Raw genomic sequence first — 13,373 nt, 5'->3', positions numbered from 1 at the left:
TAGGGTAACCTCCTCATGGTCGCCATTATGTGGTTCGCTCTCGGTGGGGTGCGTTGTGAGTTGTGCATGGATGCCTCAACGCGCTCAACAAGCCACGTGATAAGATGCACGGATTGACGGTCTCAGACGCGGAGGCAACTGAGATTCGTCCTCCGCCACCTGGATTGAGGCGAGTCACTACGCCACCACGAGAACTTAAGAGCACATTGGGAATTGGGTGTTCCAAATTAGGGGAGAAAAAAATAAATACATTAAACAAACTCCGTCTCCTTTACCATGCTTTGTGGGTGTGAATTTTTTGCCATGTCATCACCATTTATAGTTAAATTACTACTAGAGCAAAAAAAATGTTTACAAGAGCACAAAGTTCTTCATAGATCTAGCCTCTTAATTTTGTTCTCAAAGTGCACCAGACTGATGCATTTAACTTTAAAATGTACAACATTTTCTTATGGGGGAGCATGCCCCTGGATGCCCCCAGAGGGTCCGAGGTCCACCCACCACAGTCTCACAAAATCCTGTGGGATACACATCTGGGATGGCATGAGGGTGAGTAAATGATGAGAGAATTTTCCTTTTTGTGTGAACTATTCTTTTAACTTTCCTTTTAACAAAGACAAAGAGTTAACATTTAAAAGCCAGGTGGCATACTCCGTGCTCTGTTTTATCAAATCTTTGCAGCGGAAACCTTGTGGGAACGGTTTCCCCCCTTGTGGGTGTATGCCTGACTGCACTGTTTAAACAATGACAAAACATCAGTCATTTCTGTATTTGAAACCCCAACTCAAATCTTATTAAATGTAGGTCTCTATTTGTAACAAAAGTCAGCAAAAATGTTTTTGTTCGCTTCACTGTAAAAGCATTTATTAAGCTCCTGTTCACCAGATCAAAGTACAGAAGTCATTCTCAAGACAGACATGACTAACTAGATCATGCATACAGCTTTAAAGGGTTAACAATGCAACAGTCAGTTAATTAACACAGTTTATAAGGAATTTGGAAGTGTTTAAGCACATCACATAGCTTCTTGAGCAAAAATACAACACCCCTATATAGGACAAAACTGCTCATTGCTTGAAGCAAGCAGGCATTTGGGGCACTGAGATGTAAACAAGGCTGTCTGCATGGCTCCTTTTATCACCCCTACCTAGAAATGCACTGATATACACCATGTTTTGTTTCAGATGCTTTGCTAAGCCCTTGCAAAACATGTCTAGTACAGACAAACATTTTCCCCGACAGTGAGAATATTCAGAGTGGGTGACAAAAGTGTGATGACTAAATAATACAGCACTCATAACGTACTAAATCTATCATTACACATGTCCTGTTTACTGTTAACACAATGTAGTTTGTTTATATGACAGAAAACTACTTCAAGACAGAAAAAAAAATAAGTTACACATGCTTATCCAGCTAGCGAGCCTAAGGCACATGACTCACACATACAACTATAATCACAATGACATGAAAACAGATCAGTTGAAGTTGTAAAGTCTGTCTTTTAAGAGACCAAAAATGCTGAATCCACACATTTACACACTATTTCAGTTTTGCCAGGAAAAAGACATGACAAAACCTGCTTCTCCAGTCATTTACCACAGCAATACTGACTCAAAGGGGCCTACAAAAGAGCTTTTATTCCCATTAGAAACATTCAAATAATGTTATTATCATTACACATACATGTAACTTCAACCATGTTATTACAACTTGTTTGAACTGAGAGAAGAAACACATCGAAATTACCACAAGTAAATAAGACAGTAGTCCATTACATTTTCTTGCATCAAAACTACTCATCTATGCTGTTTTAACTTAAATATTAGAGATCAAAAGTCACATTATAATTAATTTTATCATTTCATAAAAATGTTAGAGGCTTTACCCAGGCTACCAGGAAACTGTAAGTGAAGGTTCATTGTTAAAACCACTATTTGTGTGAGTGTGTGTGTGTTTGGAAAAAATTAAGAGACCACTGCAAAATTCAGTTTCTCTGGATTTGCCATTTAGGTATGTGTTTGAATAAAATGAACGTTTTGGTTTTATTTTATAAAGTACTGACAAAATTTCTCCCAAATTCCAAATAAAAATATTGTCATTTAGAGCATTTATTTGTAGAAAATGACAACTGGTCAAAATAACAAAAAAGATGCCGTGTTTTCAGACCGAATAATGCAAAGAAAACAAGTTCATATTCATTTTTAAACAACACAGTACTAATGGTTTAACTTAGGAAGAGTTCAGAAATCAATATTTGCTGGAATAATCCTGATTTTATCACAGCTTTCATGCGTCTTGGCATGCTCTCTACCAGTCTTTCTCATTGCTGTTGGGTGAATTTATGCCAATCCTGGAGCAAAAATTCAAGCAGCTCAGCTTTGTTTGAAGGCTACTGGCCATCCATCTTCCTCTTGATCACATTCCAGAGGTTTTCAATGGGGTTCAGGTCTGGAGATTGGGCTGGCCATGACAGGGTCTTGATCTGGTGCTCCCCAATCCACACCTTGATTGACCTGGCTGTGTGGCATGGAGCATTGTCCTTCTGGAAAAACCAATCCTCAGAGTTGGAGAACATTGTCAGAGCAGAAGGAATCAAGTTTTCTTCCAGGATAACCTTGTACGTGGCTTGATTCTTGCTTCCTTCACAAAGACGAATCTGCCTGATTCCAGCCTTGCTGAAGCACCCCCAGATCATCAGGGGCAGATTCGTCTTTGTGAAGGACACAAAGGTTATCCTGGAAGAAAACTTGCTTCCTTCTGCTCTGACAATGTTCCCCAACTCTGACGATTGGTTTTTCCAGTAGGACAATGCTCCATGCCACACAGCCAGGTCAATCAAGGTGTGGATGGAGGACCACCGGATCAAGACCCTGACACAGCCAGCCCAATCTCCAGACCTGAACCCCATTGAAAACCTCTGGAATGTGATCAAAAGGAAGATGGATGGTCACAAGCCTTCAAACAAAGACGAGCTGCTTGAAGTTTTGCACCAGGAGTGGCATAAAGCCACCCAACAGCAATGAGAAAGACTGGTGGAGAGCATGCCAAGACACATGAAAGTTCTGATTGAAAATCATGATTATTCCACCAAATATTGATTTCTGAACTCTTCCTAAGTTAAAACATTAGTATTGTGTTGTTTAAAAATGAATATGAACTTGTTTTCTTTGCATTATTCGAGGTCCAAAAACACTGCATCTTTTTTGTTATTTTGACCAGTTGTCATTTTCTGCAAATAAATGCTCTAAATGACAATAGTTTTATTTGGAATTTGGGAGAAATGTTGTCAGTACTTTATAGATTAAAACAAAAAAAAATTAATTTTACTCAAACACATACTTATAAACAGTAAATTTACTGATAATTTTGCAGTGGTCTCTCAATTTTTTCCAGAGCTGTATGTAAATTCTTTATGCTACATGAAATGCTGTACAAGGTAAGCTATAAAACTGGAAATACACATCCCAAACTTCACTTAATACCATTTAGGAATAATCAAAAAATAAATACTGTTATTTAAGAGCTTAAACAACAGTTTATAACGCGTCTGAAATGTGCGACTAAATCCAACTAATAAAAGCCATGTTACCATAACAAAAAGTAGTCAATAACTACAGATTAATATTCAACAACATCTTAACATTTCAATGAAATAAAACTCGTAGAAAGTTGTTTGCGAAACTTTTACACAGTGTCTGTGCAAGTGTTTCGGAATCTTGGCGGACTCATCGCGCCAACAAAAGTGAAAACACAAGCACAAGAAAAACAAACCGTGCAAACATGCAGACAAACACGACACACCATAGCTGACATGGAAACTTAAGATATGCATAGTAAAAATTGGTGTAAATAAATGACGATTCCCACCTTCAGACTCACTGCTCTTTGACGCTGGACATTTTCCTCCACCAGCTGGAAAATATGCTCGTGTAGTCGTAGACATAAACGTCAGTTCCTGCTGGAGATCAGAGAGAAAATGTCATAGAGAAACAGCGACATCTGGAGGTCACAAAATATACTCCGCTCATTTACAGGCACGTAAATATGTTATTAAAAATTAAACACGAGAAGTCTTTTTGCATATTAAAAATTTTATTTTACTGTTTTCACCTTTTATAAACTTTTAAAATTATATCAACATTTATATTTTTTCCTTTTTTATAACTATATATATATATATATATATATATATATACACATATATATATAGATATATATATATATATACACTCTGGTCAGTATTACCTTTCCCCACGTCCCCATATAAAACTAAGTTCCAGCATCTATGATCCTCACAGGAACAGCAGAATATAGCCTAAAGTAGGTTTAAAAGTGTCAATCCTCGTTAGCCTTTGCGAACTTCGTGGACATTTCGGGAAATAACAGCCAACAGATGAGTTACAGATAACTGGAAAATCTATTTTACAAAATCAGTATTAAGGTCATTTTTCTCGAACTTAATTTTCCGAATGCATAATGCATTTTTTTTAAAGGGGAAAAAAACTGTTTTAGTGAATAATTTACCAAAGCAAATAATTGCTAAATAAAAGTTAAGAAAAAGAGAAAAGTAGCAACACAAGCATGTAAAATTTTTATTTGCATATTGTATATTGTTAATTGTTATTAATGCACTGCAATAAACGTTATGTGGCAACTGTGTGTAAATGCAGAAGACACACCAATCTCTATGATTTCTGCAGACATCGCTTAAAGGAATAGTTCACCCAAAATTCTTTCTTCATCAAAACAGAATTTAAGATTTTTAGGATTTAAAAGTCTTGACTCCTCCTCCATGTGACACATGACCTTACCAAGGAGCTTAGTCATCCTTCTCATGAGTGCAGGTTACAAAGATGTATGGAAGCGAACATTTGTAGTTAAAAAGTATATAAGTATTGTTTTGTTTTTCAAAATAATCAATCGTTTGGGTTCAGAAGAACTTTATTTGTCGACTGGAGTCGTGTGAATTATTTTGATGCACCATAAATATGCATTTTGGACCATCAAAAAATGGAGTACATTCACTTGCATTGTTTAGAGGAGGCCTGAAATGAAATCCTAAAAATCTTAAATTCTGTTTTGATGAAGACAAAAACTCAGATACATCTTGGATGGCCTGAGGGAGAGTAAATTATCAGCAAATTTTCATTTTTGGGTGAACTATTCCTTTAAGTCCCATCATGCAAATCGATGGTAAATTTACAGACTTCTGCGGTAATAACATACAGACATATGTCCGGTAAATTTATCCTTCCCAAATAGGGCTTTCCTTTCCCTTTAAAAGTCCCCTTTACTGTATATCCCTTAAAATCACCATGATAACAATAGTTTTTCCACAAAATGCCATATATACTATACTACTATTTATCATCTGAATAGTCACGTCCTCTTACCCCACGTAAAATATATATTAGGTCTCTTATCTTTTCTCCCCCTGATGGTGACTTTTGTAAGTGTTGATGAGAAGAGTACTGTACATTAAAAATAGGAGTTTTTTTAGATTTTCGTTTTTCTTCTCTTCAATTTTAGTTTTGAGAAGGGAGAATGAGAAACAAAAAATTGAACAAGGCTAGAATTCTACTTTTAAATTTTTTTTTATCAATTTGTGTACTGTTGTTTTTTACTTGTGCAGAAAAATGAAAAAAGAAAACACACCTGTTTTTTCGTTTTCCGTTTTTTACATTTCAAAACGGAAATGGAATGAACGGAAGATACACAGATTATGTACCTTCGGATAATTCGTTTTCTCATTTTTGTCTTCAAAACGAAATAACCAATAAACCGTTCATTTATCACATTTCCGTTATCTCTCTTTATCACATCACAACAAATTATGTTGTATCTGCTTGTTTTTCAATTAAAAAAGAAATAGCCAAAAACAAGAAGCCAAATTTTTCATTCGTGCATGTAAACCGAGATTATAACTTGAATATTTGTTTTGCACATGTGGGCGGGACTGACACTCCTGTTTCCACTGATTGGTCAACGCGCACTATCGTCTGTTCTTCCTCAACCCTTTCATAGAAAATAAGAGTTCACCAAGTTCAAGTTTACCGATTGTTTTTGCAGATAGATTCTAATTATTTTAATGAAGAACATTAAGCTGCTACCATCAGGTAGGCGGTATCGCATCATCAGGACCAGCACCAGCCGACTTCATGACAGCTTCTTCCCTCAAGCAATCAGACTTTTGAACTCTTGATCTCCCACGATCAAAATACATCAGCACTGCACTTTATTACTCTTACTCTTATACTGTCATAAATTATATTCTTCTTAACAACACACTGGCAACTTACTATCAACCGACAGCCTGAATGTCAATACAGTACAATATAACCTACTGTACATTCTATATATACTATATTGTGTTGTGTGTAATTATGTGTATATTAGATTTTAAATTGTGTTGTAAATCTGATGTTTATTGTAAATTGGTATATGTCCCATCACTGTCACGACTGCTATGTTGCTCGGAACTGCACCCAAGAATTTCACACACTATTGCGCTTGTGTATATGGTTGTGTGACAATAAAAGTGATTTGATTTGATTTAATATAGAGTAAAAACTTCTGACAACTGCATGTTTATTGCAATCTCGTCAAGCAATGGACACCTGGATACGACAACCACTGAACTCACCAACACACTTTTGTCACCGTGGGATGGGGTCAATCAAGGTGTGGATGGAGGACCACCGGATCAAGACCCTGCCATGGCCAGCCCAATCTCCAGACCTGAACCCTACTGAAAACATCTGGAATGTGATCAAGAGGAAGATGGATGGTCACAAGCCTTCAAACAAAGACGAGCTGCTTGAAGTTTTGCACCAGGAGCGGCATAAAGTCAGCCAACAGCAATGAGAAAGACTGGTAGAGAGCCGCATGACGCATGAAAGCTGCGATAAAATCAGGGTTATTCCACCAAATATTGATTTTAAAACATTAAATTGTGTTAAAACATTAGTACTGTGTTTTTTTTTTTTGTTTGTTTTTTTTTTTTTTGCATTATTTGAGGTCTGAAAACACTGCATCTTTTTTGTTATTTTGGCCAGTTGTCATTTTCTGCAAATGAATGCTCTAAATGACAATATTTTTATTTGGAATTTGGGAGAAATGTTGTCAGTACTTTCTAGAATAAAAGAAAACAAACATTTTACTCAAACACGTAAATGGATAGTAAATCCAGAGAAACTGATCATTTTGCAGTGGTCTCTTACTTTTTCCAGAGCTGTATATATATATATATATATAATATTGTATTTGATACCATTATTTTACTAGGGTTATTCTATTGAAATTAAAATAATTTGTGTGTAAAAGTGTGTTTATTATAGAAAATTACAAAATTCTGAACGAATATTAGCCAGCTGTCTTGAATGATGTAAACAGTAAAATAATAATAATAATAATAATAATACAAAAAAATCTGCTGAAGAGTGGAATACATTAAATGTGCTCATCTAATAGTGTCATTGAAATCCTAGAATCGCCTGGATGGATAGATAGATAGATAGATAGATAGATAGATAGATAGATAGATGATATAGAGTGGTGGCCAAAAATATTGTCACCCTTGGTAATTATGAGCAAAGAAGGCTGTGAAAAAAATCTGCATTGTTTATTCTTTTGATCTTTCATTCAAAAACTTCATTAAATCTAACCTTTAATTGAACTAAAACAATTGAATGAGGGGAAATATCTCATTATTAAATAAATATTTTTCTCCAAAACATGTTGGCCACAATTATTGGCACCCCAAGAAATTCTTATGAGTAAAATATTTCTGAAGTACATTCCCATTCATATTTTACATTTTTTAGTGCACCTGAGTGACTAGGAACATGAAATTGTTCAGTCATGACTTCCTGTTTCACAGGGGTATAAATATGAGGTAACACACAGGCCAAATTCCCTTAATCATCAATCACAGTGGGTTAGATTAAAGAATATTGTTCTGATGTGTGGCAAAAGGTTGTTGAGCTTCACAAAATGGGAAGTGGCTATAAGAAAATAGCCAAAGCATTGAAAATGCCCATTTCCACCATCAGGGCAATAATTAACAAGTTCCAATCAACTGGAAATCTTAAGAATAGGCCTGGAAAAGGACGTGTGTCTATATTGTCTCCACGCACAATGAGGAGGATGGCTCAAGTGGCCAAAGAATCTCCAAGGATCACAGCTGGAGAACTGCAGAAATTAGTTGGGTCTTGGGGACAGAAAGTCTAAAACAAAATATCAGACATCACCTACATCACCACAAGTTGTCTGGGAGGGTTTCAAGAAAAAAAGCCTCTGCTCTCATCCAACAACAAACTCAAGTGTCTTCAGTTTGCCAGACACCACTGGAACTTCAAATGCGACCGGGTTCTATGGTCAGATAAAACCAAAATAAAGCTTTTTGGCAGCAAAAACCAGAGATGGGTTTGGCGCACACAGAGATGAAGTACCACCCAATGCCCCCGGTTCAATGTGGAGCTGGATCTTTAATGTTGTGGGGCTGATTTTCTGCCAGAGGTCCTGGACATCTTGTTCAGTGACATGGCATCACTCTATCAAATTTCAACAGATAAAAAATCAAAAACTGTCTGCCTCTGCCAGAAAGCTTACAATGGGCCCTGGTTGGATCTTCCAGCAGGACAATGATCCAAAACAAACATCAAAATCAACACAAAAATGGTTCACTGACCACAAAATCAAGGTTCTGCCATGGCCATCCCAGTCCCCTGACCTGAACCCCATAGAAAATGTGTGTGGTGAACTGAAGAGGAGAGTCCACCAACATGGACCTCTGAATTTGAAGGATCTCTAGATATTCTGTATGGATGAATGGTCTCAGATCTCTTGCCAGGTGTTCTTCAACCTCATTAGGCATTATAGGAGAAGACTCAGAGCTATTATCTTGGCAAAAGGAGGTTGCAAAAAGTATTGAATAAAAGGGTGCCAATAATTATGGCCAATGTGTTTTGGAGAAAAATATTTATTTAATAATGAGATATTTCCCCTGTTTCAATTGTTTTATTTCAATTAAAGGTTAGATTGGGGAGTCGCATGGGTCGGACGTGTGAATGGCGAGCTAATACTTTTTATGTCATAAACTGGTGAAATTCGATACACTCGGATTCTTAACTGTTCTAGGTAGACAATATGTCAAAGAATTCAAAATGTCTGGAGACATTAAAAGACACTTATGTGCTCAAGCTGAAGCCCCTGTGATGCAGGTCGAAAACCCGGGACTCAATTTGGCCAGTGAGGTGAAAGAGATTCAGTGTCAACTGTCGAACATGTTGGCAATGCTGATGAAGGTCGTTGCTGACTTGGAGGATCTTGCTGTAATGCTTTGATCGATCACTGCCATGGAGATGAAATTCACTGAGATGGTTACAAGAATGGCAGAAAAATTATCTGGAGTCATCGGAGATGGAATTAGCTGCTAATTTGTTAGCGAACAAGCCGGACTTGGAGCACGTCTGGAAAAGTTGAAGACCTTGAGAATCGTAACTGGCGAAACAACGTCCAAATTGTTGGAATTCCTGAGGACGAAGAAGGCCGAGATATGGTGAAATTCCTGGAAGGGCTCTTCCCGAGTCTGCTTGACATAACAGGCCATAAGCTGGAAATCGAGCGAGCTCACAGAGTTCCAGCTCAAAGATCCATGGAGGGAGACAGGCCCTGATCAATTCTGGCCAAATTTCTGAGATCATCCAATAAAGATATTATTACGTGAGGCGAGGTGTATAGGAAGGCTTTTTTGGAAGAACCACAGCATTTTCTTGTTCCCAGACTTTGCGAATTCGGCAAGAGAGAAACGTGATTGATTCAAGGAATGCAAGAAACTCTTATATCAATGGAAGGTCGCTTTTGCACTGATGTTCCCGGCCAAATTGAGAATAGATACTAAGGATGGCCACAAAATATTTACATGCCCACAGCAAGCAATGTCCTTCATAAAGTCAATGATTGAGTAAGTTATTTGTGGTTCTCATGTTGCAGCCGAGTGGGCCTGACTCAGTGAACATTCACTTGACTGTTCAAGGAACTGAGCACCTTTTTTGTTTCTCTTTGTGCTGATTTTGCCTTGCAGCTGGAGTTTGTTTTGTGGAATAACACTCCTTCGGGACAGTTTGTGGATGAATCTGCATGTTTTTTGTGCTTATGCCTCCTATTTGCTGGAGTTTGTTTTGTGGACATTTCTTGCAGGACATTGGAGTGATTAGGTCAGTTGTTGCACACAGGTAACAGCCGAGTGGACCTGACTCAATGAACATTCACTTGACTGTCCGAGGAACTGAGCACCTTTTTTGTTTCTTTTTGTGCTGATTCCGCCTAGCGGCTGGAGTTTGTTTTGTGGAATAACACACCTTTGGGACAGTTTGTGGATGAATCTGCATGTTCTTTGTGCTTACTGTATGTCTCCTATTGGCTGGAGTTTGTTTTATAGATTATTTGCTGTTGTGTAATTCGGTCTCACAAAATGTGTATAGAAACACCGGACTTGAGCAATCCGATGGCAAAGTTGTTGCGGTGGCTCTCGTAGGCATACATGGACTATTTGAATTTAGAGGGATGGACGCTGGTTGGCACTGTCGTGTGCGGGGTTAATGCGCACATTTTTCTTTTTTCTGTGTTTTTTGTTTGGGGGTTATTCGAGGTTTGATTGTTGCACTAATGATGGAATGTGGTCGTTATAATTTTGTGGAAATATATATATATATATATCTAAGTCACTCATTTCATCTGTTGTTGATTGTTCAATTGGAAACATTTTAGTCTCAGATCACGCCCTGGTGTGTTTAGAGGTGTTGCCACATACAGAGAAAAAGAAATCATATAGCTGATGCTTTAATATATCCCTTTTGCAAAATCCTGAATTCCAACAAATGCTAAAGGCTGAAATCAAAGATTAACTGGTCCTCAGTATCTTCTGTGGGCATGGCTTGGGAGGCACTTAAGGCAGTTCTTGGTGGCTGGATCATACAGTATGCCTCATTCATCAAAAAATCCAAAGCACGAGAACTCGTGGAGTTTGAAAGGAATATTGAAAGTGCTGAGGCAGAGCTGAAGCATGAATGTCATCTGATGGCCTCAGAGAAGTGACCCGATTGAAATACAGATATAATACTATTTTGTTGTGGAAGGCGGAGAACTTCCTGTTCAATACAACACCAAGGAGGGGCTCTCTCAGGTGGAAGTGACCAATGAGCCAAATGTCTGAGATCGAATGCATGATAATAAAACAAAATCTTGGATAGGCTGAGGGGATGTGGAGAGAGAAGTTTAGTTTAATTATGTATGTTTATTAAATTTTCTTTTTTTTTTTTTTTTTGTGTGTGTATGTATTATTTTATGTGACCACAGGGGTGTTCGTTGGGGGTCAGGGTGGGGTTGGTAATTGGGGAGGGATATAAGTGGGGGTTAAATGTTAAATGTTGATTCATTGTATATGTGTTGGATTTTCTTTGTTGTGTATATATGAATCAATAAAAAAAATTAATTGGAAAAAAGGTTAGATTTTTGTGATTTATTTGAATGAAAAGTCAAAAGGATAAACAATACAGATTTTTTCACAGCCTTCTTTACTCATATATACCAAGGGTGCCAATATTTTTGACCACAACTATAGATAGATAGATAGATAGCGGTTGCTAGAATGTTTTGGATGGTTGAGGAATGGCTGGCAAAAAGCCCTCAAAAGAACTAACTCCCATGTCTCTATGATATTCTGATGCTGCGATATGAGTTTTTGTAAACAGTTGCTAGGGTGTTACATCTGGTTGCTAGGGAATGGCTGGCAAGTCAGCTGGTAGGGTGTTACAGAATGTCTGCCTACAGTCCCGAGTCAAAAGAACCCACCCCCATGTCTGTACGATATGGTTTTGTTGTGATATGAGTTTTGCTATATACGGTTGATAGGGTGTTCCATTTGGTTGCTAGGGCATGTTCAGTTGCTAGGGCGTTATGGAATGTCTGCCTGCTGTGCCGAGTCAAAATAACCCACCACCATGTATCTATGATATTCTGAAGCTGAGATTTGAGTGTTAATATTCAATTGCTAGGGTGTTCCAACTGGCTGCTAGGGCGTGGCTAGGCAGTTGCTAGGGTATTACGGAATGGCTGCCTGCAGGTCTGAGTGAAACAAACCCACCCCCATGTAGACAGACAGACAGACAGACAGACTGATTGATTGACTGATTGATTGATTGATTGATTGATTGCCATTGCTACTGAAGATAATTTGCCTATCCCCCAGCCCAGCAGGTGGCAGTAACAAATGTGTTGCACAGAATGCAGATGATTGTCTGTCACTAGAGCGCATCATGGCAACAATCTCAGCTGAAAACTTTAGGAAACATTCCTTCAAACCAGCAGTGTAGTCTAGGGCATACACAGGCACATGCCATATGCCCACCTATCTTTCTTAGGATTTTGCATATGCCCACCTGAAATAATTGATGATTCGTATGGCTGCCAGAACAACGAGTAGTCTTTTGACCCGGAAATTTTTCAATCTACTAATGCGATGCAGCACCGGGAGCACAACTGATGGCACAGGCAAAGACAGACAGTCCAACTAAGCTGATCCACCAATCAGAACATTCATTTCAGACGTGATTGGATATTTGCTAACCAATAATAAATAAATAATAAATTCACAGTATGCCCACCTCTTTAGACACTACTACACCACTGCTTCAAACATAAGTATTTTTGTGTCATGTATGGTCATTTCTGCGCTTAGTTGCATATATCAGATCGCTTGATTCACAATGATAGTGTGTTAGCTTTTCCATTAAGTTGCATTTCTTGAGGTGTTCTCATAGCTTTTTGAAATAATACTATCTTCGGAGTTAGCGACACACACGGGCAACTGCGTTTCCCATAATATTTTCAATCAGAGGCGTCATGCCCATTCAAAATAAGGTGGCACATGCTCCCTCAGATATTTGAGCCAATAGGATTTAAATGGATTATTTGAACTTCCAAAAACATATTTTTACCTTTGATAATTAAATTGAATGATTATTGCATGTAAAAAAAGAATGTGTATGTGGAAGAAATCTTCTATTCACATTCTAAATGTAGTTTTTTTGTCAGTCCAATTGAGTCACATGTTCTGCTAAAGGCGACGTCCAGGCTGCCTTGGATCACCTCATGGGGGAGGTCAAGCACATAAAGCACGATGGTTTTTTTTTCTTCATAGTCTAATATAGATTATATAGATTCCTTTGGTGCTGAAATGCGTTTGACTGGTTTTGCAGCGTAGCACTCTCTTATCTTCATTTCCTCTCCTTTCCAGTCATTATAAAAACTGTTCGTTTTATTTATTTATTTCAGTAATGTAAGGCAGTTTTACATGGTTCCTCTGTAGC

General features: G+C 37.8%; 1 protein-coding gene across 1 annotated transcript in view; it reads right to left on the bottom strand.

Annotated features, from left to right (window-relative positions):
• Window positions 1-3,961, bottom strand: part of LOC127416798 (phosphatidylinositol 4-phosphate 3-kinase C2 domain-containing subunit alpha-like) — a 60,858-nt gene extending 56,897 nt beyond the window's left edge. Inside the window, exon 1 of the mRNA XM_051656346.1 lies at window positions 3,871-3,961. The gene's annotated coding sequence lies outside the window, so the exon portion shown is untranslated. The remainder of the gene's footprint in view (window positions 1-3,870) is intronic.
• Between the last annotated feature and the right edge of the window lie 9,412 nt (window positions 3,962-13,373).

This window comes from Myxocyprinus asiaticus, chromosome 26 (assembly GCF_019703515.2).
Source record: "Myxocyprinus asiaticus isolate MX2 ecotype Aquarium Trade chromosome 26, UBuf_Myxa_2, whole genome shotgun sequence".
In the NCBI taxonomy this organism is placed as follows: Eukaryota; Metazoa; Chordata; class Actinopteri; order Cypriniformes; family Catostomidae; genus Myxocyprinus; species Myxocyprinus asiaticus.
The sequence above is the reverse complement of the archived record's forward strand: the minus strand, read 5'-3'. Positions and strand labels throughout refer to the sequence as shown.